The sequence below is a fragment of the Belonocnema kinseyi genome, chromosome 1 (assembly GCF_010883055.1).
Source record: "Belonocnema kinseyi isolate 2016_QV_RU_SX_M_011 chromosome 1, B_treatae_v1, whole genome shotgun sequence".
Lineage (NCBI taxonomy): Eukaryota > Metazoa > Arthropoda > Insecta > Hymenoptera > Cynipidae > Belonocnema > Belonocnema kinseyi.
The window spans coordinates 134,140,899-134,148,117 of record NC_046657.1 but is presented as its reverse complement, the minus strand read 5'-3'; positions in this window follow the sequence as shown (position 1 = coordinate 134,148,117).

The following is a 7,219-nucleotide window of genomic DNA, read 5'->3' as shown; positions in this document are numbered from 1 at the left end:
AAAACAAAAAATCGGTACAGAAAAAGATATTTAAGAATCACTGACACATGAGCTGTAATTGGTGGGAAATCCAACCCCTTTGACGTCAAAGGGACACTCCAATGGACATCGTGATTAAAAATTCATATTTCAATATTCAATTTAAAGTAGTAAGCAATATGTAAAAAATATTTTTGGCGCGTTTTTACAATTAGAATTTCACAAACTATAAGATCCATTTCTTTAACAAAATGATATCTGACTCTGGAAACAACCCTATTGTGCTGGCGCACAATATAATTTTTATTTTTATTTTTATAATAATTATTTTCACGACTTTTTCTTTGAAATTCAAATCATGTTTAAGCTCATGTTCCTCAGCTAATCCGAATTTTTTCAGCCAATTCATCGCTCCTTTTGGACTTCTTGTTGTCTGGAAGCTCGCGCAATTCTATCGACATCATTTTAGTACTCATTAAAATTTCAGATTCTTTTGTTTTCATAGTCAACAGTTCGAAATTCGTTGACTGACTAATAGCTATTGGTGCATTTTGCAACAATTTATCGTTAAACTGGTCAAAAATTCGAGTGACAAAACGTCATTTTAGTACTCTTGAAACCCATTGGGAATGATTGTTTGAATGCTAAGGACTAACAAAAAATTTGACTGGCTGCTTCTCGGTGGTACCAAAGTTGACTGACAGGCTGTCAAACATGCTAAATATTCTAGAGAAGAAACGTCATTTTAATACTCTTGAAAATCAGAGGGGATGATTTTTTAGGTGCAAAGAACTAACAAAAATTTTGACTGACAGCTCTTGAGTGGTGCAAAACTTGACTGTCAGGCTGTCAAACATATAAAAAAATGACAGTATGACAATTAGAACCTTCATTTCAGTACTCTTGAAACCCATAGGGGATGATTGTTTAGGTGCAAACAACTAACAAGAAGTTCGACTGGCAGTTCCTGAGTAGTGCCTAAGTTGACTGGCAGACTGTCAAACGTTCCAAAAATGCGAGTGGAGAAACGTCATTTTAGTACTCTTGAAACCCATTGGGAATGATTGTTTGAAGACTAGAAACTAACAAAAAATTTGCCTGGCAGTTGCTCGGTGGTGCCAAAGTTGATTGGCCGGCTGTCAAACATGCCAAAAATTCTAGAGAAGAAACGTCATTTTAGTACTCTTGAAACCCATTGGGAATGATTGCTTAAATGCTGAAAACTAACAAAAAAATTGACTGGCAGCTTCTCGATGGTGCCAAAGTCGACTGCTAGAGTGTCAAGCATATAAAAAATGACAGGATGAAAATTAGAACAGTCATTTTAATACTCCTGAAACGCATTTAGTATGATGCTTTAGGTGCTAAAAAGTAGAATAATAATTGATTGGCTGTTCCTCATTGGTGCCAAATTTGACTGGCAGACTGTCTAGCATGTCGAAAATTCAAGTGAAAAAACATTATTTTAGTACTCTTTAAAACCATTAAGGATGATTGTTTTGGTGCAAACAACTAACAAAGAATTTGACTGGTAGCTCCTGAGTAGTGCCAAAGTTGACTGACATTTTAGTCAGCAACCGAAAGAAAGTTTTTTCCTTTTCATTAACAAATATTTTCATCGATGGGATACTTCTCTAAAACTAATATGTATATAAAAAAAAGAATCTACGAAAATCTCACTTTTTACGTAAATTCACAGCTCGCAACAATGGGATTCAAGAGTACTAAAATGACGTTTCTTCACTTGAATTTTTGGCATGTTTGACAGCCTGCCAGTCAACTTTGGCACAACCGAGAAGCTGCCAGTCAAATTTTTTGTTAGTTCTTAGCATCCAAATAATCATTCCCAATGCGTTTCAACAGTACTAAAATGACGCTTATTCACTCGAATTTTTGGGATCTGTGACAGCCTGACAGACAATTTTGGCACGACCAAGAAGCTGCGAGTAAAACTTTTGGTTAATGCTTAGCATTGAAACAATCATTTCCAAGGGGTTTCAAGAGTACTAAAATGACTTTTCTTGTCTAGAATTGTTGGCATGTTTGACAGCCTGCCAATCAACTTTGGCACCACCGAGCAGCTGCCAGTCAACTTTGGCACTACTCAGGAGCCTCCAGTCAAACTTCTGGTTAGTTTTTAGCATTCAAACAATCATTCCCCGTGGGTTTGAAGAATACAAAAATGAAGTTTCTTCATTCGAATTTTTGACATTTTTGACAGTCTGCCAGTCAACTTTGGCACCACTCAGGAGCTGCCACTCAAACTTCTTGTTAGTTCCGAGGGGCTATTCACTGAAGAATTCTCATGACGAACATTGACTAACTTATCCAAAATCCCAAAGTCGTCCCTATCGTCGTCACAAGTCGTCAGTAGAAGTCTTGATTAGTCTTGGGTAGTCTCTGAGCACTCTCTCGTACTTCGCCACAAGTCGGTAGTACTCGGGAAATTGATCTCAATCGATCTCGTACGAGAGAGTCTGCTCTGATCATGCGCAAAAGGTCTTCTCGATCTTCATTCTTTTGGTTAGCAGTATCGTCCGAATTATTTGTGTCGATATTTGTATTCTGATGCAATTCGATGCATTTATAACTCTGTTGAATAGCTCATGTTAATTAATTATAATAGTGCATTTTTTTAACTTTTGGAATAAAAATTCATCTTTCTTCTTTAAAAACAAACTTTTTGTGAAAATTCATCTTTTTGTCGAGAAGTGAACAGCTTTGAATAGAAAAATCGTCCTTTTGGATTGAAAATTCATATTTTTTTGCCAAAAAGATATATTTCTGATTTAAAAATGAACTTTTTGTTTAAATTAATATTTTTCGTCGGAAATCAAACTGTTTTGAATAGAAAATTCGTCTTTTTGGATTGAAAATTCATCTTTATTGGTCAGAAAGTAATTTTTTTATTTAAAAATGAACTTTACTCTTAAAAACTGAACTGTCTTCGAAAAAGATACGTCTCTTTGTCTTGAAAACTCATCATGCGAGTGACAAGATAAACTGTTTTGTCAAAGAAGTCAACTTTTTTCATATAAAGTTCGTCATTTTGCATTGTAATTTATTTTTGTAGCAAATGCATCTTTCCTAATTAATAGTGAAATTTTTTATAAAAAATTTATATTTGCTGGTTAAAAATTATAATATTCTGTTAAAAAAATGACCTTTTTCATTAAAAGTTACCTTGGTTAAAAAAATTCTTTCTTTTCTTTTAAAAATTCATCTTTCTTATTTAGAAATTAACTTTTTGCTGAAAATTTAACTGTCTTTGCAAAAGAATAGCCTTTCTAGCTTTAAAGTTCAGTTATTTGGATTTTAGTTAAAGTCTAAGCTCTTCTTGTTTGAAAATTGGAACATTTGGTGGAAAACTCATCTTTGCATGTTAAAAATTCAACTATTTTGTTAAAATCAATCTCTTTTGTTGACAATTAAACTGTTTTAAATAGGAGATTCGTCCGTTTTCTTTGAAAATTCACATTTTCTGGTCAAAGAGTCATCAGACTTATTTAAAAATGAACTTTTTTGTTGAAAATTGACATTTCTGCAGAAATTATTCGTCTTGGTTGACTTAAAAATTCAACTGTTTGATTTTTCTTCAAAGTTTATTCTTCTTTCTCTAAAAATTCGAACGTTTAGTTCAAAATACATTTTTTCCAGTTCAAAGTTCCACTACCTTGTTAAAAATTTATATTTTTGTCAAAAATTGAACTCTTATGAATAGAAAATTCGTCCTTTTGGATTAAGCATTCATCTTTTTTAGTCAAAACGTCAGATATTCTATTTTAGAAAATGAACGTTTTTTAATTCAACAGTCTACTAAAAGAATCGTCTTCCTGGCTCCAAAAAATTTTAAATGGTATTATTGTACTATTACTATTCTATTTGGTTGAAAATTCAATTATTATTTTGTTAAATGACTTTTTTCTTGTAGAGAATTACACTATTTTGTTGGAAATTTATCCTTCTGCTTGAATTCAACTCGTTTTGAATGAATGTTAATATATTTTTTGGGTTAAGAATGTAAGTACTTAATTTAAATTGAACTTTTTGGTGAAAAAAATAATCCTTTTTTATTGGATGGTGAACGTGTTTTGTTGAAAACTCGTATTTTTCAATTGATAATTTATTTATTTTTGTATAAGATTCAACTATTTGGTTTAAAATCAACTTATTTGTTGACACATCATATTTTGCTGTTGAGAATATAATTGAAATCTTTCTTGGTTCATAGTCAAAACTAAGAACAGAATTTGTTGCAGAAAAATTTTTAGAGCGATAAAGTTTTGTTTCTTCATCTTTGCGTCTGTCAAAAAACATGTGTTTTTTATGGAAAAACAAAAGAAAGTTAAACCGATATTTATGTAAAGTTTCCTAGTGGGTACAAAGTTTGGCGACGTCTTTATGACGTCGTTACGACATCTTTACGACAACTTTACGACATCCTATGTCCATGTCGTTAAGGTGTCTTTACGATATCGTAAATAAGTCGTATGATCTGACGATGTCTTTACGATATCGCAAAGACACCTTAACGACATGTACATAGGATGTGCATGACATAGGATTTGTCGGAAACCGATGTAAAGTTTATCTTCTGTTTTTTCTGTGTTGACATTTTTGTGAAAATTCATCTTTTGATAAATTTAATATTTTTTAGTTAAAAATTCAAATGTTTTGTAGTGAAAAATCAATATGCTTTCGTGGAGGATTCTATTCTATTATTTAACATTCATCTCTTTTGTTGAAAATCGAACTATTTAGTTAAAAATCTGTCAGTTTTGGTGAGGGATTCCACTATTTTGTTGAAGATTCTTGTTGTTTTGTTTACTTAACTTTTTTTTTATTAAAAATAATATTATACAGCATTTTTTACCTGCCCTACAATTTTAATTATTGTACCCTTTTTAAAAATTAAAATCAAAACTTATGTATGGTCAGTGCAATTAGCAAAAAAATGCATTATATTATTAACTTTTGTGGTAATTCTGGGTAATAAGTAATGATAACAATAAATTAGAACGGTTTCTGGATAGTGACCATTCGTGTCCTTCTCACTCTCACTTGTTCATGTTGCGAGAAAAAAAGACAGCCAAACAAGTCGTACGCCTGCTATCGCCGAAACTCACAATGAGTAAAGTCACTGGTTGTCTTTATAGTCCGGGAGCCAAGAACCGTTTGGTCCGCGGAAATAGGTCTCCGGAATTTTTTAAATGGATATTGTGCAGAATGGTCTCCTGAATCCAACGGTATGAGGTGCTTTCGCATGAAATTTCTTTGGCACATTTTCGAATCTGATTAATAGTTTATATAAAAAAAACCACAAACAAGATTTGCAATAAGGTTTCTTTGAACCTAATTGTAGCTGACATTTATTAACATTTTCACACTTTGTTCTCATTCTGCTAAAGAAACCATAGAGGGAAAAAGTTTGCCTAAGACTTTTTTCCGTATCTCGAATATTTTATTTAAAAATATAAAAATAAAGTTAAAGGAAAACATATCGTTAAATATCAACAGGGGGAGTAAATATTATCCGATTTTTGTCAATCTTTTTTTGATTTTCTCGAAATAATATAACGAGGCTAATTCAGCCTATTGAAATTAAATTAATTAATATTGTACAACATTTTTATTTTCTCCGCTGGCTCCAATTTTGAACAATGGGAAGGGCGGGCCAGGCAAGAAAGCGTCCACTCGAGCGGCACTAATCAGCTAGCCATGGGGAGCCGCACTAGGAAAGCAAAATGTCCAAATATCTTACCATTGTTACAAGAGTGTCGATTGAGAAAAATCAAAATTGTGTACAATATTAATGAATCTAATTTCAATAGGCTGAATTATCCTCGTTATATTATTTCGAGAAAATCAAAAATAGATTGAGAAAAATCGGTTAACATTTACTCCCCCTGTTGATATTTAACTATATATTTTCCATTAACTTAATTTTTTTATTTTTAAATAAACTATTCGAGGTACGGAAAAAAGTCTTAGACAAACTTATTCCCTCTATGGTTTCTTTAGCAGAACGAGAAAACAAAATGTGAAAATTTTAATAAATGTCGGCTACAATCGGGTTCAAGGAAACCTTGTTGCAAATCTTGTTTGCGGTTTTTTTATATAAACTATCAATCAGATGCAAAAATATGCCAAAGAAATTTCATGTGTCTTAACACAATCAAACTAATTCTAAAGAAGAATCTTCAAAAGACCCATAAACAATGCATAAAAGTCCATTATTATATATTTTTTTTGCAAAAACTATGTGGCAGACAAAAAATTTTTCATGACAAAAATGGTTTATTTCAATAATACCTAACAGTTTCGAAAAAAAATTTCTTAATACGTCCATAATTTTAGAAGATATAGCATAAGTTATGTAAAAATGTTTAATTAACAATATCTCGAGAACGACCGTCAGTTCGCGAAAGCACCTCATATCCTTGGATTCAGAAGGCCATTCTGCACAATATCCCTTTAAAAAATTCCGGGGACCTTTTAGGTCATACCACCTCTTCTATGTGGCTCCCGTACTATTAGTCCTCTTTCGTAGTCTCTGGTCGTCATACGGTATTCTCTAGAGTAGTCTCAGGAGTCTTTCTAGAAGTCGGGCAGTATTTAGTAGCCTGACTAACAGAGACTAACATGCATTCTCAGTGAATAGCCCCTCGGTTAGTTCTTTTTACCTAAAAAATCATCCCCAATGGCTTCCAATAATACTAAAATTATGTTTTTTACTCGAATTTTTGACATGCTTGACAGTCTACCAGTCAACTTTGGCACCACTCAGGAGCTGCCACTCAAACTTCTTAGTAGTTGTTTGCAGCTAAAAAATCATACCCAATGTGATTAAACAGTACTAAAATGACGTTTTTTCACTCGAATTTTCGATATGTTTGACAGTCTGCCAGTCAAATTTGGCATCACTCAGGAGCGGCCAGTCAAACTTATTGTTAGTTTTTATAATCCAAACAATCTTTCCCGTGGATATGAAAAGTACTAAAAGCACGTTTTTTCACTCGAACTTTCGACCAGTTTAACGATAAATTGTTGCGAAATGCACCAACAGCTGTTAGCCAGTGAATGAATTTTGAACTGTTGATTATGAAAACAAAAAAATCTGAAATTTTAATAAGTGCTAAAATCATGTGCATGGAATTGTCTCGAACTTCCGGACATTTTGAAGACTAATAATATCTATATTTTCATAAAGTATGTCCACGTGGACAAACTACAGGAACAG